The sequence below is a fragment of the Cupressus sempervirens genome, chromosome 10, assembly GCF_028749045.1.
Source record: "Cupressus sempervirens isolate cs-2001-9-10 chromosome 10, ASM2874904v1, whole genome shotgun sequence".
Lineage (NCBI taxonomy): Eukaryota > Viridiplantae > Streptophyta > Pinopsida > Cupressales > Cupressaceae > Cupressus > Cupressus sempervirens.
In genome coordinates, this window is record NC_143127.1 from 607,315,023 (window position 1) to 607,336,226 (window position 21,204).

The following is a 21,204-nucleotide window of genomic DNA, read 5'->3' on the forward strand; positions in this document are numbered from 1 at the left end:
ATCATTTTAAATATTGAAGAAGCAAGTAGTTACCCAACATATTTTGCAACTACTAAATTTTGAGAAAAATTTCACCATAGAGTGTGATGCAAGTGGCCTAGTAGTAGGGGGAGTGTTAAGCCAAGAAAGTAGGCTAGAAGCCTTCTTTAGTGAAAAACTTAATTAGGCCAAAAAGAAGTATACATTCTATGACCTAGAACTCTATGCCCTAGTTTAATCTCTTAGGAAGTGGAGACATTATTTATTACCCAAGGAATTTTATTTTTTTTCAAATAATTAAGCTCTTAGCTACATTAACACATAAGAAAAGTTGAGTAATAGACAATTGAAGTGGATGGATTACTTCCAAGCTTTCACCTTCACAACCAAGCATAAGAAAGGGTAGATGAAGAAAGTGGAAGATGCATTGAGAAGAAGGTTGTTAACTATTCAAGATGTACAATAGCAGAGCATTGGGATAGAGAGATTCAAGAGTCTCTATAAGGAGGATGAAGATTTTTCAAAGGCATATAAGGTATGTTCTAACTTTGCAAATTATTTTCATAGGAAATTCTCTAAGTTTACATTGTAGAATAGATTTCTCTTTAAGGGTAATCACTTACGTGTACCAAGAGGTTCAATAAAGGAGAACCTAATATAAGAGAAGCATAATGGAAGTCTAGGTGGGAACTTTGGTGTGAGCAAAGGGTGAAGGCACAGATCTGTGTCAGCGTTTATGATACAAAAACTTGTTTTGGTCAAATCTCATTTCTCTATCAAAACTCAACTTTTTTCAAAAAATAAAAATACACTTTTATAGATCTTAGATTCAATATCATCATTATATAAATTTTTGAGTGTTTTGATTAGTTATAATATGTTATAATCTCAAAATATTATAAGTCAATATTTCAAAATTTTGAAAGATGCTCCCTTAAAAAAGGAAAAAAAATAGTAAATCATATCAAAAAAATTTAAAAATTATATTTATCTATAGAGGAGAGAATCATCTTCATGAATATGTAATTTTTGTTCAAGAAGGTATAGATTTGATAGGGAAGTTTTGACGGGAGGAAAAAACTATTGGATTCTAATAAGGTCGAACTTGAGTACTTATAAAAAAGAAAATATACATCAAAAATTATTATTTCTTTTATTGTGCGCTAACTATACATGTCATCTATAGAATATTTTCAAATCAATACAAAAAAAGATGATGTATATATACTTTTTTTAAGGGAACTACACCCTATATTTTTTATAGTTAAAAAAGGGACTTCAAAATAAAATAAAATCAATAAATTCTTACTCAAAAAATTTATAAAAATTATAGGCATAAAATTCATCCAATTCTACACATTTCATCAATTTAAATCATCTTCATATTTTAAACACAAATACCATTTTTTTTGTCATTAATGTTGAACTGTCACATTCAGATATCACGTTTCTTTATAAAAGGTGACACAGGTTTGTGCTTTTACCCCAAAACCTTAAAACTAGTCCAAAGATTCAATTATTGGCCTAAACTAGTTAGAGATGTAACTGAGTACGTGGAACAATGCATGGTATGTATGAAATCTAAAGGTGGGTTGAGTAATGTAGGTATCTATCAGCCTTTACTAGTCCCAAATAGGAAATGGGAGTGTGTGAGCATGGAATTCATAGTAGGATGACCCAAGACTAAATAGGGTTATGATAGTTTCTATGTAGTCATTGACAGGTTCAACAAGATGGGGAACTTCATTCCATGCAAAACTACCATTAATGCAATCCACATTGCACATTTACTCTTCAAAGAGGTTGTGAGGATCCATGGCCATCCATTAAAAATAGTTTTATATAGGGATGTAAAATTCATGAGTCACTTTTGGAAGACCTTGTGGAGAAGACTTAGAAAAAACTTGTCATTTGGCCTAGCTTACCATCCCTAAATAGATGGTCAAACAGAAATGGTTAACAAGATGCTAGGTAATCTCTTAAGGTGCCTAATTAAGGGCCAAGTTTAGAAGACAATATCTATTGAGTTCACTCAAGCATTGAAGAGATGTTAAAAAAAGTTCAGTGTTAACTAAGCTTACGCAATTAACAAAGGAAATTCGGATGGAACCAGTGTTAACTGAGCTCACTCGGTTACCAAAGGAAGTTGGCAAAGATGCAGTGTTGACCAAGTTCACTTGGTAAATGCAAGAAAATCATTTAAGGTGAGTTGACATTTAGTATTGGTGGTACATTAGTATATATTTGAGCTCAGAAGCATATTTTCATATTCAGGTTTCTTTTGGAGAGGAAGTTGGTTGAGGACATTCCTTATGCATACAAATATAGAGGGATACTAGTATGAGAACCACTAGGATACATCCAGTTCTTCAGGAATTAGTTGGGTATGATGACATAGTTAAATGGAGACCTTATAGAGATTTCCTAAGGTGGAATGATGATCATCTCTAGCTTCCATACTATAGAAATGAGTGTTAACTAATAGGTCACATAGTGATTACACACTTTGTGATCAAGTTGTACCTACTAGAGTGAGTACACTGATAGTTTGGTGAGAGGTAGGATGTGCCTATAGGTCTTATATTTTTCATGTGATCTAGCGTAGAGATGAGAGAGTGGCGAGTACTAATGAAAACATAGTTAGCCTATGCATAGTTGGAGGAGTCATAACCTAGATTATGGGGAGTAGTAGTAGATGTGATAAATGTGAGTACAATGGTGATGTATGATAGGTAGTTTTCTTAGCATTTTTCAAGGCCATTTATAGATCTAGTAGTGTCAGTACCATGGGTAAGACCACATCCAAAGTAGGATGGAGAGAAGGATGAGGAGGAAAGAGATGAGGAGGTGGGGGATGATGATAAGGAGGATGATGAGGAGGATGGGGAGGATGCTAAGGAGGGAGAGGATGACAAGGGGGATGGGGATGATGGTGAGAGGGATGCGGATGATGATGATGAGGATGGGGATAATGATGAGAGAGATGGGGATGATGACAAGGGGGAGGATAATGAGGGACATGATAATGGGGTAGATGATGAGGAGGAAGGTGGGGAAAATATTTGTGATGATGATGATGGGGGAGAGGATAGCAAGGGGGATATGATGAGTAGGATAGAGTTGTGGATGTTGTAGAAATGGACATAGAGGAGGATCTAGTGAGTGGAATAGGGGGTATACTAGTACCAATATAGATAGGGCCTAGCTAGTCATAGTTTAAGCTAATGGAGGTCATTAGAGGGCTTTGGATTTAGTTAGACCAAGCTATAGTAGATAGGGATGCATCGATAGTGGTGTGAGACCAAACTATGGCAGAGAGGGAAACAATGGTGTAAAGAGTAGAGAGGGCTATCTAGGAGTCACAAGAGTTTTCTAGTAATGTCAGGGATCCATTATTTTGATTTTTTTCCATGATGATGGTGGAGGAACATACAACAACATAATATTGGAGAGATCACTAAGAGATGGTAGTGCATCCAGGGAAGAGGGTAGAGAGCTATCAGTCAATGAGGTCTCACTCTCAATAGACACACAAGACATAGAGAAGTTGAGGGGTGATGGGATTGATGGAGACACCACAAATAGGGGAGGGATCATCCTCAAGGCTGGATAGGGACCGTAAGGCTAGGGACAATACTAGTTGACTTAGACACACTCATGTGTAAAGGAACTTCCTTTCTTTTTGTTATGCTCTTTCATGGTTTACACCTACGAGCAATTAGTGTTGATGAAAACCATGATCATGTATTCTGATACTTTTTGAGACATTTATGAGATGTACCTATGTTATGATTTCTATATGAGATGGATTATACATGTGTTTTATATGTGTTATATGAATGCATATAACACATATAATACACATGGACTTTATATCATTCGTTGGTTTATCACATGTTATGCTTAGGAAATGATATCTTTATTTTTGCCAAATGGTTTTCTCATGAAATGAATGCTAATGCAATCTAAAATGAAATGGAATTAATGCAAATGAAATGTAAAATGATATGAATGTCACATTGATGCATATATGTATTACTTTGGGTTTTTTGGACTCTTGACATATGCAAGAATGCAAAATGAATTTTTTTTTGATGTGTCAAAGTATAAGACCATGGTAGTGGATGAAATGGATGTTAGAAGATAGAGGAGACAAGTTGGGGACAAGTTAAAATCAACTAAGGACTTTTTCTTTCATAAAGTGCACTATATATCTAATGAGCTTTATTTGATATGAAAAATGAAATGCAATGCATTATGGCATAAAGGGCTAGAGTGCAAATGCAAAAATTTTGTGAAAACAAGAATAATGTAGAATTAAAAAGACCTTATCCTTTTTTAGGCATATATTAATCCCCCAAACTCTCAAAGATACATTTAAAAGATAGAAAACAAAAGATGACTATGAACTATCCCATCCACTCTCATAGATTAGTTTATATCATCAAGTCGTATAGGAACATGATTGAAGAAAAAAAAAGAAAAAATAAATCACTGACTAAATAATGTGAGCTAATAGCTATTCTTGTCCATCATTACTTTCTTTTTAGTGTTTTAGGTTTTTATGCTAGATTTTTGAGGTGATAGGTTTTCATTGTTGGTTTTGTAGATAGTGACAAGTTGGATTAATTATTGGTTTACATTGCTCAAATAGTGTGATTATGATTGAAGTGTCATGCTTTTAGTGTTAGTCTAAAAAAGTGCAAGTGTTTAAGAAAAAGGGGTGATTGTCTATAGTGACTATTTACAAGATTTATTGCAAGTTTATAGTGGGTTTTGTGATTTTTAGGGTTTTTGAGGATATTTGATATTTTTGTGTTACTCATTTTGTCAGAGCATTTTGTGACTTTTAGGGTTTATTTTATGACATTTTATGATGTTTCATGGATTTTTTTAGGTTATCATATGATTTTAATCAATTTCTTCAAGACATTTTATGAGTTTTACAGATTTCTTCAAGATATTTTATAATTTTTATGGGTTTTCTCAAGATGTTTTATGATTTTTAGGGATTTTTTAAAGATATTTTATGATTTTTATGGATTTTCTGAGGACATTTTATGTTTTTAGGCTTTTCTAGGCTCATGTTTTAAATTTTAGGATTTTTCAAGATCATATTTGAATTGTTATGATTTTTTTAGGATCGTATCTAAATTTTAGGATTTTTTCAAGATCATAAAAGATTTATAAGTGTAACCTCTGATATGATATGCAACAAGTCCAATGGATATGATATGCATAGGGACATGCCCTCGGTTCAATTTCAAACTTGTGCACTATGTAGGTAATATGCCCCTAGACAAGACACAAACTATGTATAAAGGCCAACAGAGTATGTATAGACTAGTGATGCTTGGGTAAGATAACAATGGGTATTAACCAGTTTGCAAGTTATGATCAAAGACTAGGGATTTCTTGCAATATGAACGATGTGATCAGTGAATGAAAAAAGAGGAGAAAACTAAATGGAATGCTGATAGATGGAGGAGCAACAATTGATCACACATGGTGCCTGTTTGCTAGGTTTTCACCATGGTACTTGCCTAAAGTGCCTATATGCCAAGTTTTCACTTTTGCAAATAATTTTTCTCTTGACTCAAATTTTCATGCCAAGATGCCTATTTGGTAGGTTTGCATCAAGGAATCCATTTTTTTCATTACCTTTTTCTATTTTTTATTTCTTTTTTTAGAAATTTTTGCCATTTAAAAAAAAAATTGGACATTTTGTCATTTTTTGATATTTTTATAAGACTTTTAGATAGAATCAAGTATAGTACTTGTGGATATACATTTTGTTGATGGACACAAGTAGTGGTTCACCCTCTAGAGTTGCAAGTTGATATACTTCAAACCTAAATGTTGTAGTAACTACATGGGGTCCTTCCCAATTTGGTTCAAATTTCCCCAGTTTCTCTCTATGTTGTTGAGTCTTGTAGTTCATCTTCAAGACTAGATCATTGACCTCAAAATAATGACCTAAGAATTTCTTGTTATAGCTCTGTTTGAGTCAATTTTTGTAAGCTTGTAGATGTGTTAAGGTGGTTTGCCTCCGCTCATCAAGCATTTCAAGTTCATGGAGTCTAGATAATTTGTAGTTTTTTTTTGGCCAAAGAAAGGGATCAAAATACTTCAGCGAGGGACTGCTTAATCTAGAATTGGTCATCCTGAGTGTTTCTAACCCAACTCATTTGGACTCATTTAATGTATCAACCAAGGATGTAAACTTGAAATGGTGTTTGCAAAATATATGCTTCGAACTTCTCTAAACTTAAGAATTATTCTATGGAAATTCAAATGATTATGCTACAAGAAATATACACTAAAGCTAAGAATCAAATCTATTTTAACAAAGCATGAAAATACAGGTGAGATGCAGTGCCTACCCCTAGTTCACATTTTGCTTTCATTTCCAAACTCTTTTAGGCCAATTTTATGCTTGATGTTTAGTAGCATTACTTTTAAATTTTCAGATATTGTTTCAAATTTAATTGATAATATGATGAGATTACTTGGTACTCTAAATTTCATGTATGCATGATGATTATTTAGTAATTTTAGTTATTGATGATGTTTAAGTTAGATGGATTATGATATGTGTTTCTTATGGATACTTACCCCATACTACATGTGTATGGTGTGCGTGTTTGTTTTCTTTTTGTATGGCATTTTTGATGTAGTTAAGGAAGGGTGTCGTAGTCACTTGCTAGTCGAAATCTACACAATGCACCACTTCTTGTCATTGCATGTTGAGCTTAGTATATATTGTGTTTGTACATGCATGGATTTTATGCAAGTTGTAGGTACTAGGTATCAACTTCCCTAAATTGCTAGGATGAGCGTACCCTATTATATTATCTCAATGGTAAGAGAGGGGAGATAAATTCTCAAGTCCAAATCCTAAACTCTTAAGCCATTTGTCCTAATTGATAATTAGGACAAGCATCCAAGTTGAGTACCCTCCAAATGCATTGAATGACATTAATTTGTGATTATAACCCTTTAGTTTGATATTGTATGTGTTCTTCTATGAGGGGTTTTCGTATGTGTTGTTTTATGAGTCCTTGAAGATTTTCTATTAATTAAGTCTAATTAAAAGATTAAATTAATTATTAAATTTAATGCATAATTATTATGATATTTTAATATTTAATTAAATTTAATTGATTGAGAGATTAATTAAATAAAAGAATTAGATTTGAAGATAAAAGATATAGTATAAATTTGGAACTTAATAATATTTATTTAATTTAATAATAATATATTTAGAGATTATTTTTAAATAAATGCTAAATAATATTATTATCTAAGTTAATAAATAGTTATCAAATTTAATGTTCGAAAATAGATTTAAAAAGTGGAAAATATATTAATTTAATTAAAAGTTTTAACTTTGCATGATGTGTGCATGAGACTAGAATATAAGAAATTAATTAAAAAGATAAAACAAGTGAATTTAATAAAGTATTTTAATTGCATAAGTGCGCATGGGATAGAATTTAATAAATTAATTAAAAAGCAAGCCATGTGGAAATTAAATAAAGTAATTAAATCATTTAATGAATGTGAATAAGAAAGATAGAAAGAAAGATAAATAAAAGTTAATTTGGAGTTAAGGGTTGTGAGCAAGGAGTTCTCTGGGGTGAACACACAATTAGTGCCCCAATTTTGGGAGAGAACTCCATATCACAACTTGGGGGTTCATTTTTCAATTCATCGTGAATTTTGGAGAAGGAAGAGATTTTCAAAAGGAGATGGTTGGGAGAGGAGGAACTTTCTCTACAATTCTAGGGTGTAGCGATTAGCATCAATGTCCAAGTAGGCACTTGTGATTTTTGCATATTTTAATACATTCTTTCTCTCTCCTATCTTCATCATGTTTATTAATGTTTATCTAAATAATTCTCTATGATGAATCTTTCAATCTTGTAATTTGGAATTTGGGCATGCATGTTGTTTTCATTTGGTTATAGGAGTTTAAAACATTGTTGCAATTCTCCCTCAGTAGAATTAAAATTTGGAAATTAAATCAGGTTTTGGGTTTGAATTAAATTGGAATTGAGAAATTAAAGTTGGGAGGGATTGATTTTGAAAATAAAAATCTTAGATTGAAAATTCAAATAGTTGATAGTGAATCTCCTATCAGGCTAAATTTTTAAATATTACAAATATATATATAGAGAGAGAGAGAGGAAAATTTGTCATATTAAATTTCATATTAAATAAAGTTTATCAATATAAATTTGTATTAATTAAAAAATAAATAAATAAAAATTGGGGAGGGGCAGGTTTTACCCACCCCCTACCCCCTTACCTTTCCACTGTGGCTATAGAGCCGATGGTTGTTGTACACAGTCGTATGTATGACTGCAGTTGCAATACAACTATGACAGCAGTCGCAGACCTACGCCCTACTACGATTTTAAATCGCAGGCAGTGCTTTTACAATTCATTTTTTATTATATATATTTTTAATATATTTAATATTAATTTAATTTAATTTATTAAATTTTAATTTAATTAAAATTTTAGTTTAGTTTAAATATAATTTAATTAACAGTTTAATATAAATCTTAATTATTATTATTATTTTATAATTTTTAAAAGAAAATATTATTATTATTATTATTATTATTATTAAATTAATTAACAATTAATGGATATAGATAAATAAAGGGGTTTGTTAATAAGTTTTATTAATTTAATGTTTTTAAATATAGTTAATTTTTAATTAATAAAAGTATTGATAATTTTATTTATTATTAGTAATTGATCATTATTGATATATTAATATAAGCATTTAGTTTGATATTCATTAATTAAATAAATTTTTAAAAAATTAATTAAATTTAATTATAATGAATAAAGTTAAATGAAAATTGTAGATTTATTTTAATAATATTGTTTAGATTGGAATCACTTATTTATTTTAATAAGCTAAAATAAAAATAACTTTCCTTTAGATCATTTTAGGAAATCGGCCTAAATCAACTAGGGGTAACTTCATGAATTATTCAAAATCAAATTGGGGTAATCATGTAAATCATTTAAAACAAATTGGGTTAATGGTAAGGGTTACCTGTGAAACTTATTGCTTGGAAACATATAGATAAAAGTTGGAAAACTGAAACCTTATTGTTTAACTCAAGACTATGTGCCTCCAAATCAAATTGAATTATGAGACTATTATGTTTTATGTGTGATGTCTATGTTTTGGGGTCTCGAGGTTGACCTAGCTTGGCCAGTCCTAGGATGTTACCAAAGGCTCAGGAGTTATGTGATTGTGATGTCATGATAATATTTTGATCTCAATCTTTTATACCCAACCATGGTAATGTGATGGCATGCTCTATGTTATGGTTGTATTTACTATTGTTATTGCTTTCCAGTCTTCTTGTATGAAGCTGAGGTGTATGTTTATGAGATATCTGACTTAACCATTTTTTAGTCCTTGATCAGTTATACTTGGATTACTTTCCAATCACCTTGATGGGACTAAAGTGTTTGCTTTTTCTTGATGATGTCATGTTGTGACATGTTTGACTTGATCATTTTGGATTCTTTGATCAGTATTATTTTGGGATACTTTCCAGTTACTTGTTGAGAACAGATGGATATTGTGACTTATCATTTGATGCTTCCAAATGCTCATGAAGAATTGGTGTGATTATTATGATTATCTTTATGATGCTTTCCAGTCACTTGTATAGGACTGAGGTGATTTTTATATGATTATGGATTTGTGCCTTTATGAGCCTAGGGTAGGTTATCTACTTGTAGTGTTGGGAAGTGGCTTGCAATGGGAGCTGGGGTCCTAATTGACTACCAGGGTAACTCATTGTAATTTGTTTAAATAAGTGAAAACATTACACTAAATGAGAGTAAAATGAACCTAATAAGATAATTGTATGTTCTCTCCCATGCCTTGAGTGCTAGTACAAACTAGGATGGGAGTAGAGAGAACGCTTGGTTGTAACCTTGCATTCTATAGTATGCCTTGTTAGTACGAGAGGATACTAGTGGCTACATGAGGATTAGTAGGGACCTTGGAGTCCTAAGTTAACTACCAAGGTAACTTCTACGTGATTCATGCGATGACACTTTCCCACTTGCAGAGTAGGTTTCTTACTTGTCTTGTGTGCCTCTAGGATTTAGATGTTGATCTATCTTAGAACCTTTGAGTTAGTATAGGATTTCTTGGACTTAGAGAGTACTTTTTTTATGTGATTTGATATCATAATTGGAACTTGAGACTATCTTCTTAGCTTGGTGGGAGTGGGCCATTTAGGTTCCATGTGATCAGGTGGTAGTGCTTTTTCACTTTTACCATTGAGATCTGTTCGTAGTCACCATGGCTAGAGCTTCTTGGGATGCCTATTTATCATGTTCAGGTGATGTTATTTAGTAATGCATTTCCTTTTATTGATGATTATCATGTTACATTTCCTTATGCTTATGTTGTAGTATGTTTAGGAGTGACATCCCTAATTACTATAGTACCGATGATCTATTTGATGGATTGGGATGTTATGTGTGGGGTATGGCTAGGGCCCATGATGGTCTAATGATGCTATTGATAGCTGGGAGGAACTACACACTTAGTTAGTTATCTTTTATGATGGATAGTTGTATTTCATGTTGGATATTTAGATCTTTTATGATGAATGGATGTATCATGTATGGTGGATGGTTTCATTTATTTTTACTATACTTTGTTTCATGGATGTGAGGAGGATGATGTATCTTTGTTTCTACATATGTATATTCTTTTAGCCTTTCATACCATGTGACATGTATAGTGGATGATTGAGCATTTAGAATTAATTTTTCAAGAGGCCTTTAGAACAAATGTATATTATGGACTTTGGACTTTCTATTATTCTTTCATATGGATGTGGTAGTTGTTAGACTTAGTATTGGATTAGATTTAAATGTAACATAGCATCATGGGATCCTTAAGAAATGTAACCTATTATGTATTCTTTAGTTGATTGTATGTTATTGCTTCCACTACTAGGTGTTTGATGTGTATGTTATTCTTTCTTACTTTTTTTTTTTAATGTTGGAAAACTTAGTAAAACTTTAGGTCATTTCTTTTGGATCCCTTGGTTGGGCATTACATGAGAACTGCTTCAATTTCCTATGCTATAGGAACAATCCACTAATTCTACTAAAAATGGTTACAGGAACAGTAGAGTCTACTCTAATTCTATGAACTGAATGTAAATTCTATGCTAATTAATTAGTTCACTTCCCATGTGGGCCCCCATAGAGAAGTGAAGTAGAACTACTCAAAGATGGAAACCTAAAATGATATTTTTATTCATAACAAAAATAAACATACATACTGATAAACAACAATATTACATTCAATACTCAAAAACTCAAAAAAAATCTTCTTTCTACTAAAAACCACTAATTAATTAATTAACTCTAGAACACAAACTTCTAGTTATTTAAGCACAAACAAAGAACATAATTCCTAGATTTTAGAATCCATAAACTACAAAAATAATTGATGACATTGAATATTACAAGAGATTTATTAACTTCGGTGCCAAATGGAACATGAATCTAGGAGCTCACAACCCCTGGATTTCCTGCTTTGACACCTACTTTCTTGAAAATAGGTATTGGCTATTATGGATGAAAGGGTTGGTGATGTGGAAGGTGATTAATGAAATTTACCACTATTTTCTCAGGCTATTGACTCCACTTAGCTGAGTTGACTTCACCTTTGAATCTACAAAATATTAGTGCCTCCAAAGTAATAACATCCATTAAGATTAATTCAAAATATGTCATCTAAATTAGTTTACCCTATGTCACATTGTTGTAGAAGAACTACCCAACCTAGCTAAGGAAGAAAAAAATCATTCTCACTATTTTGTAATCAAATGACATATCATTTTATAGTATATTCATTTTAGTCCTAGAAAGTAATTATGCACACATTTGTCTAAAATTATCATAAACATCATATTCTTAAACATCAAAGTTTTTAGAAAGTTTGCAAATTCAAGTAAAAATGAAACGATAAAATAGACCATATTCTAGTCTCATCATTCTCCACAACTGAAACTTTGACTTTTCCTCAAGGAAACATGAAATTTTTGACCCTTGCAGCCATCCTAAAATCTAAGAGAATATTTTGTCCTTTACCTCTTGTAGCATAGTTCTAATAAAAGCCTTTAATCTTCCTATACCCTTCCCATCTGTGGAACTCTTCTATCATATCAAATTTCTTTAAATCTTGCTTATTAGCAAGCAATGGGGACAATAGCAATGGAGGCTAAAAGTTAAAGGGATCCAATCACTTTTTCTTTCTTCCCCTAGCTTCATGTACCAGGGTGCTCACCGAGTAGCCATATTCTACAGGTGTTCACTCAATCCTATCCAACACCATTGATTTCCCTACTTTGCTACTGGAAGATCTATTTGTGCCACAGCTCTATATTCTTGATAGCTTGCCTACCTTAAAGGAGAAATAATCTAGTTTCTAGATTTTGATTGAGCAACTTTCAACCAATCATAGTATAGTGTTATGGCATCCTTGGCTTTAGGCCTAAGAAAAAGTGGAATCTTATACTCTAATTCTCTATATTGGTGGCCTTGATTTTCTCTACTAATGTCATTTTGGATCCAAGATATCAATGCCCTAAGTTGAATGACACCCACATTAAGTAGAGGGTTCAAACCTCTATTGTCAGGGACTACTAAATTATGTAAAAAGAGTTCACAGTGTAAATTTTTTATGGCTATAGGGGTAGTATGAAAAGCTTGGAATAATTCCTAAGGAGTATTTAATGTTAAACTTTTACCTTAAATTACATATGTCATTTAATAATTGATAAATTATTCTTTCAAAAAGAGAGCATAAATAGGAGGAGAGTGAGAAGACATCAATTCAAGAATCATGGTAGTGACTTTTGTAAGTTTGCTACTTAATTGTTCAATCTTCACATCCTTTTCAATCAATTCTTGAGTTTGATTGGAAATGGTTTTGTCAAGGCTCTCTCTCTCTCTCTCTCTCTCTCTCTCTCTCTCTCTCTCTCTCTCTCTCTCTCTCTCTCTCTCTCTCTCCCCTAAATTAACTAATTAGATAGCTATGAAATAATTCTTAACAATGAAATAATGGAACCTGATGGCACTCAAAATTGCATTCCCATTTTGAGTGCTTAGTCCAAATTTTAAACCACTTTGAGCCCCCTATGAATAGTTTTAGTGCATATGTAACTAGTTGACATTTCAAGGCTTAGGTGGTGTTTTAGTTTTTTAACACCTTTCATTTTACATATTCATATGTTTTGTATTGATAAATTGAAACTCTAAGCCATTTCTTGAAGTCTTGTTTTGAGCAATTTCCAAATCTGCATTTTTGCCCAAGTGTCAAATAGCGACAGGAAGCCCAGTTTGCCTTTGAATACCTCTAACACCAAAATATTTTATGATTCATCACTTTAGGGATGTTTAATATTCATATCAAAGAACCTATGTTCCAAGTTTTAAGTCATTTTGAATCCTTTTGATTAGGTTTCCAACCCCTCAAAGTTGGTAGTTTACTATTTTCATGCATTTGCAAATTGAGCAAAATTCTAGAAGGCCCTGTTTGACCTATCATAACTTTTGATTAGTTGACCAAAATAAGAAAATTCATTTTGCATCATACTCTAGGGGTCAAAGAATTTCTATGTTCCTAATTTGAGCTTATGATGAATCCGTTTGGTTAGTTTTTAAACATGATTCTGTTTGAAATTTATAAAGTTTCACTAGTGTCATGAAATGCAGATTGATCAGTACCCCTGTTCATGATGTCATAGCTTGAGATATATGAAAGATGAGATCAAATTATTTGTACCCTTGCATTCTACTCTAAAAATACTTCAAGTGTTCCAATTTTCAAGCCTTGATGAATCTATCTACACACTTTCCCAGGTCAATTCCATTTGCAAGAAATGCTTTTCTACCAGTGTTTCGATTCTATAAATTCCAAGTAGCCCACTTTGACCACTAGCCAAATGCATCATGTGATTCATCATGAGCCCAAATTATAGAATTATATTATCTTCATGATAGTGAACCAACACCCCAGTTTTCATTTTCGCAAGTGATTGTTTATCTAGTTTTCAAGGACAAAACCAAATACATTTTCTACTTTTCTGACATATTTGTCTACAGGCAATTTTAAGTAAGCAATTTTGGAGGTTGATATCTTTTGACTCTGATGTCATCATGAGATGAAATTAGACAGGGTAAAAGTGTGCAGAACAAAGAATCAGTGTGTCTGATTTTAGAGCCCAACCAAGCGTTTGTGTCAGTTTTTAAAGTAGTCAAAGGACCTCCTAGCACAAAGTCGACAAGTTGCACTAAAGTGATAAAATGAGTTTTAGTGATCAACTAGTGCTCAAGATCGATTCCACTTAGTATTAGATGATCTATAGATCAATTTAAGATATCAGTTGTCTAAAAATAAAAATAAAATTTAGTCAAAACCACTTTGAGACCTGACTAATTTCATCAACCTGTGTGGAACTAATGGAAGATTAAATTCTTTTAGGTTTTCTCATGATTCCAAGATATTAATGGATTGAAATATATTGTGTTGATAGAGTGGGAAGAAATGACAATTCAAGGGCTATCCAAAGGTATCAAGATCCCCCTAAGAATTGAAATTCAAGGGCTATAGAGGTTGAGGCTTTAGAAGGTGATTGTGGCCAATGGAGTGCCCTAAAGACATGGGCAGAAAAGTAGCACTCATCAAAGGAGTTGCATGATTTAAACTTGGGACTTCAAAATCTTTTTCCATGGAATTGATATCGTTAGGAAAGTGGCTGGCTATGGATGAAGATATATGGACAAAATAGGTTGATAAAAAGAGGCTCAAGTCTTCAGATACTATTGAAATATTAAACACAGAGCAAGTTCAAAAATTTGATGTTGATAAGGGATTTGACTTACTAAAGGGATAGCCAATGGAAGGAGCCATAGTTTTGGATGTCCACAATCAAAATAAAAAGTAGGGGTAGTAGGTACGCGAGCAATGTGATTACACTCCCCTCAGGCATCAATAGTAGACATTAAAGCCTAAGCTTGCAAAGCATATGAGAATGTTCCTCAGATTTGTGGATTAACCAGTATTTTCAAGGTTTGAAAACAAAAAAGATCTATGAAGTTGTGGATAAACTGGCAAAGCAAACAAAGGAATTCAAGGTAGGCAAATCACACAGGACAAAGGCTGAGTCATCCATTTTTAATACCTTAAATTAGTATGCCATGTAGAACAAATTTCCATTATTTTGGTGACGTACTTTGTTTGATGTTTTAAAATCCAAATTGGATGATTAAAAAATGATGGAATGGCAACTAAGAGAAGTGTCAAAATGTTCCAAAGAATGAAACATGAAATCAAAGGGAGACCACGCATGGAAGAGCAGCCCATGCAAGTGAAAAGCTGCCCATGTAAGGTAGAGCCTCATTGCGCTGAAGAATGTCTACCTATACTTCATGATGCTATCAAGAGTAGTGTAAAGAGTAGGGAATCATCCAAAGATAAAAGGAAGCCAGCCAACATTTAAAAAGAAGAAACCCATCGTAGCAAGTAATAATGAAAGCTAGTCTCAAAGAGATAGGTACCATAGAAAAATGAAAATGTAGAGCATGGTAGTTAGCAAAAACATAAAACCATATATTTCAAAGGGGTCATCCATGCATTTTTATGAATACAGCAAAGCGGGTTGGGGAACATGTGAAAAGGAGAAGAGAAGAATAGTAACCAAATAGAAAGAGGAAGTTGCATGGAACAAAGAAGAAAATTGGGAATGGTTTAAAAACATTATCCCACATTCTTGATGCGAGGATATTTTATATTCTTTAAATATAAATCCACATGATAACTAAAATGTCTACAAGACAAGAGCCTTTTAAAGGCTAGCTGCATGTGGTGGGTTCCTCAAAGGAAAGTGGATAGGCTGGCAAACATGGAAGTGCATTTTTTTCTCAATGACATGCATATTGGGTCTTGAGCATGTGAGCATAAGGGGAAGAATGATGGACTTAGATTCTTGTGTCCATCATAAGAGGATAAGGAAAAAGAGGATGGGCTTCTGTGTGTGTACCTGGGATGAAAACATAATAGTGTAAAGGATTAAGAAAATTGTAAATGTTTCTATGCTTAGATGTGTGGGACCCACCAACAGTCAAGGGAGTAAAGAGAAAATGAATATAAAAAATAAAAAGACTTTCAATGCATGATGAAAAATTGAAATTGCTTTAAATGTTTTATATAGTTTAAACTATGTGAACTTTTAAATTTTTCCATTTTTAAGCTTTGTCCATGGCTTGGGAGCCAGAATTTCAAATGGACTGTAGGGGCACAATTTTAATCCAAAATATATAGTATAATATACTGTTGGAATTAGGAGGAGATACATTTTCCATATATGGGGTTGTATAGGTCTTCATCGATACACTCCACAAGTAGATTTGTGTTTTCTGGGGCATTCTCAATAGATCAGGCAAATTTCATCATGGATCATAAAAATTAGTTAGGGAGGCAAACATTGAAGTTCGTTTAAGCCTAAACAAATTTTGAAAAAGTTTTCATGCCTTTAGAGGTCATTTCAACTAAATTTTTTCCTTTGCCTTGTTTCCAGATCTAGCATTGAAATAGTTTTTGTTCCATCAAATATTTGAATCATTTTATGCTTTTGGGAGGCCTAAATGATTAAAGATTTGATATGCAGTTGTAGAGAGAGATTAGAGAGATGCTTTGTCACTTCTAGGAGATGTTTTCCAAGTGGACACATGTCAGATGCATAATAGATCTGAGAATTCATTCCTCCTATATCATTCTCTTTCTTTCTCATTGTTGTTGTTGGTTGTTTTCTCTATGATACCAGTAGAGTTCCAGTTTTTATTGTGAAACCAAGGTTGTTGGATTTGCTTCCTGTCTATTGAACTAAGCTCTAGCAGTGAAGGCCACACATCTGCTCTTGTGCAATTTTTCATTTCATTTCATGTATTATTTCTTTGAGATATTGGAAATTGATGCTAGATTATGTGAAGTATCTTGAGTTTCATTTAGGGTTACCAATTTATGTGTTTAGTCTTTCCAAGGATGAATATAAAAGGGAATTTGCAATGAATTATCTATTTTCTCTTATTCTATCTCCTAATTCTTTAGATTCTATTAGCTTTGAGATTCAATGAATAAGGTTCATTTTATTTAAGACATATTGGATGAGTTGTGTATTAGATCTATTATTGCTTTTGATTCAAGGAGTTAAGCAAATGCTTCAATGTTCTGATAAGGTTTCTGGGTGTATGGAGGGGATATTTTGTAAGAATGGAATTTGGGGATTTTAGTTGACAAACTTAATTGTAAGGCAATCAAGTTAGGTCATCCTATTGGTAATGACTCTATGTTGCAAAGGATAAGGCACTGATCATTAAATCAAATGCAAGCTAAGATGAAGGGAATTTGCACAAATCATTTTAATCAAATAAATTCAGTATTTCAAATTTTTTAGTGGGCTAAAAGGAATTAACTCTCACCTAGCTTACGAGTTCATAGGTTATGATTTGTAGCTATTTTGTTTCTATGTTATTGCATAAGTATCAAAAGATAAGAGGGTTGCATCTGTAGTTAATAGGTTCAAATTTATGTTTAATTGCATTGGTACCATATATTAGAACCTCAAGGTTAAACCACCTAGGTCTTGCAGAGCATGAAATGAAGAAGGAGTTTTGCCTTATAGTTGGCCCAAGATTGCAATTGAGTGTATCCATCATAGGAGTTTTCTAGCCTTAGATGCATTGGTCTAGTTTCTTGGTTATTTTTAAAATTATTAAATCAGGAGCCAACAAAATGGAGACTCTGCTAGGAATTGTATTGAATCTGAATGTTAGACAAACCTTGATAATTTAAAAGAAGAGATTCAATACAACAGAAGAAGTGCATAAAAAGTTGTAGTAGTAAGTTGTCTGATGTGTTTTCTAGTCTTCTTATTCAAAATTTTATCCACCCCAGTTAATTTTTACTCATGGACAACAATATGTTGTAAGAATTGGATGTAAATTGTGTTCTATGACTTTTATAAGTCTATCTTCAATCAATTCAATTTTTGCAAGTGTTGTTGAGAAATTTTAGAGTCATAATTGTTTATGAACTGTATTCTCTTAATTAAAGAGAACAAATTTTCACAATCCATTATATTGTATTGATATGTTTATGGATTTGATTGTGTTAAGATTTTTACCATCAACATTTTGAATCACACTATGTGATCCATCATTAGGATGAAGAGCAAGAGATGCAAAAAAATTTGATGTTGATGATCTGCAAGTTTGTCCATATTGAAAGTTTGGTTCAGAATTTACAAGTGGTAAATTGTTTCAAATCTTTTCTCACTAAGTGTGAGTGGGGACTCTAATCTAAATCTGTATATGAGTGCATGGTTTATTTCAATATCAGAGGATTTCAGTATTTGTGGGCAGATCTAGGTTGTTGGAAAAGAGAGATGCATTTTGGATCTATGGTGTTGTGTCTTGTATCTACTACAAGTAGAATTATTTCAAGAATAAATCATTATTGTGATTTAATTTTCCTCTTCAAGGAGGTGGAGGCTCTATAATGGTTCATATGTGGTGTGAGGAATTTCATGTTAGCACCAGTGTCAAACTAGCAGATCAATGGTTTTAGCATCAACACTTGAGGTATTTTATTTTTCATGATGTTATTCTTGTCATGAAAGAAAGTGGTATACATGTGTGTTCTCCATCAAGTGATTTCTAGCACTAGGAGGAGGAGAATAGTGTGATAGGTTTTATACACTTCATGAGAATAAGTTTTAGCTTGTAAAGTTTTGTAAAGTGTTTGAAGTGATTCATTGGTAGAAGGGTATAAGCCTACTACAAATTACAAATCAGAATTATTGTCGATGAGTGTCAAAACTTTGAAGAATGACAAGTCTCCTTTCATCAATTATACAGTTAGTTAGTGATGTTTGTAGATGTTTTTCTACCAAGAGATACATGCCATTATCCTTTTATGGTATCTATGGTTTCCCAAATGTCAATCCTAATGATATTAGAAAAAGTTTTCCTAAATTTAATGGGAAACATGTTGTTTCAACTAGTCATCATGTTCAAGTTTTAAGTGATTTGATGGGTGACTATGAGATTTCTCATGAGGATGTGCACATGAAATTATTTCTTCAAAATTTAGAAGGTGATGCTAGAGACTAGTTTTCCTTTTTACCAACATGTATTATTTCATCTTGGAGTGAGTTGCATTCAATCTTCATGGAGCAATTTGGAGAAAGGGTAAGCATATCTGATTCTTATAATAATTCTTTAAGGATTCACATTGAGAATGGTGAACTTTTTCCTCAATTTAATATCAGATTTGCAAGAGTTTTGAATGAGATCCTTGAGAGTTATAGACTAGATAATCAAATGTGTTTAGCTATTTACTTTGATGCATTTGACAAGAAGATGAACTATCTACTAAGGGATAAAGAACCATGAACATTATATTAGGCTTTTATGACTGCTAGGGATATTGAAAAAAATTTGAAGTATGGATTGATTAGAGGTCATTTTTTTATGAATGACTGTTGGTATCATGGTTATGAAAGAAAAGTTGAACATAGTGTTGACACTTTAATTCCAAATCAAAATATAAACACCCCTACTACAATGTATAATCAGATTGAAATTTTAAATCAGAGTGTGTGTGTAGAGAAGAATAACTCTATTGCAAATGAATACACATATGTTCATGATGTTATATTAGTAAGATGTATTTTAGACTTTGATAGAAATTAGCAATGTGATGATGTTATAGATCAAGGATTAGCTATAGTAACGAGTTCTTGTAATGTTGATTATGTACATGATGATGTTGCTAATGTTTCTAGACATGAAGTTGCTGCATTTAGATCTCAATCTTGTGCGAGTGAGGAGCCTGAGAGATATGTCTCTAATGATGAGTTTGATGTTGCTGATCTGACATTCCATGGAGAGATAACACTAGATGAAAAGTGTGAATCATATTTATCTCAATTACAGTTAGAAGAATAGAATGTTGAAAATGATTATGTGAGTGAGAATGATGAAGGAAGTGATGTTGAGATGTCCTCCTATAAGGTAGATGCAATAGGAGAAGAAGAAAACAATCATGGAAGTGAGCATTCATATGAAGGTGAAGATATGAATTCTTTTTCTAAATCTAAAAAGGAAACTGCATTTCAGTTTTTGCATTATATAAATACATTAGTCAATGAAGAATTTGAAATTGATTTTTCCTCAAGGTATGAAGATAAAGAAATGGTGAATTCAATTGATGCTAATGAATTTGAATATGAAGATTTCAAGGAAGGGTTGTCAAGTGTTCTTACATTAAATAGTAAATTTGTAGCATGTAGTGAGGGGTTTAGGAATGAATCATGGTCTATCCATAATGGTTATCCTAAACAAGATAATTAAGAGAATGTAATTATGGATATTATATTTTTTGCAGAAGAAATAGAAAGTGAGTCTTCATATAGTTCTAATTTTTCTTCATATGTTGAGAGTCTCCATGAAGATGAAATGGGTAGTGAGTTTAAAGTGTATGCTAACACTTTATATGATGAATATTGTGATGATGATCAACCCATCTTTTGTCCAAATGTTCAAAGAGGATCCTTGCATGGAGTTATCAATCCATTGTTTTATGAAGACATGGAAGTTTCAGATTTAGTTAGGCTAGATGAAAATAGTGACACACTATCATTCTGTTGTAACAAATCAGAATATTGTTCTATGCCCAAGGGGCAATATTGTTGCATTTGAAGCTGTAGGAATTTTTGAAGATGTTTCTTGTACATTCCCTTTCTTCTTCTTATAAACCTACGAACTGTAGGAGACCCAATATTTGGAGAAAATTTGACTTTCCTTTTACCCTTATCTAATGTTGGATCCAACCTGGAGGTAGAAGCTAAAGGAGTAGATATTGGGGTTCTTTATGACCTCCTGGGTTTGGATGAGGAAGAGCTTGGTGCTGGGTTTATAGGATTTTCCTAAGGTTCACTTTACTCTTCAATTTTCTCTACAGGTTGCCTAATAGGGTTTTTTAGATTGTTTGAAATAAAATCATCCCAAGATATCCCAAGTTGTTCCCTAAGGGATTTTTCTATGATGAGCTTAATAAAAAAAATGGTGTGAAACATCTTTTGGGGTTCCTTT

The 21,204-nt window shown here is 32.5% G+C and overlaps 1 pseudogene; it reads left to right on the forward strand.

The window, feature by feature from the left end:
• Positions 1 to 2,586: 2,586 nt before the first annotated feature.
• Positions 2,587 to 21,204, forward strand: part of LOC149535320 (protein EMSY-LIKE 3-like) — a 60,422-nt pseudogene continuing 41,804 nt past the window's right edge.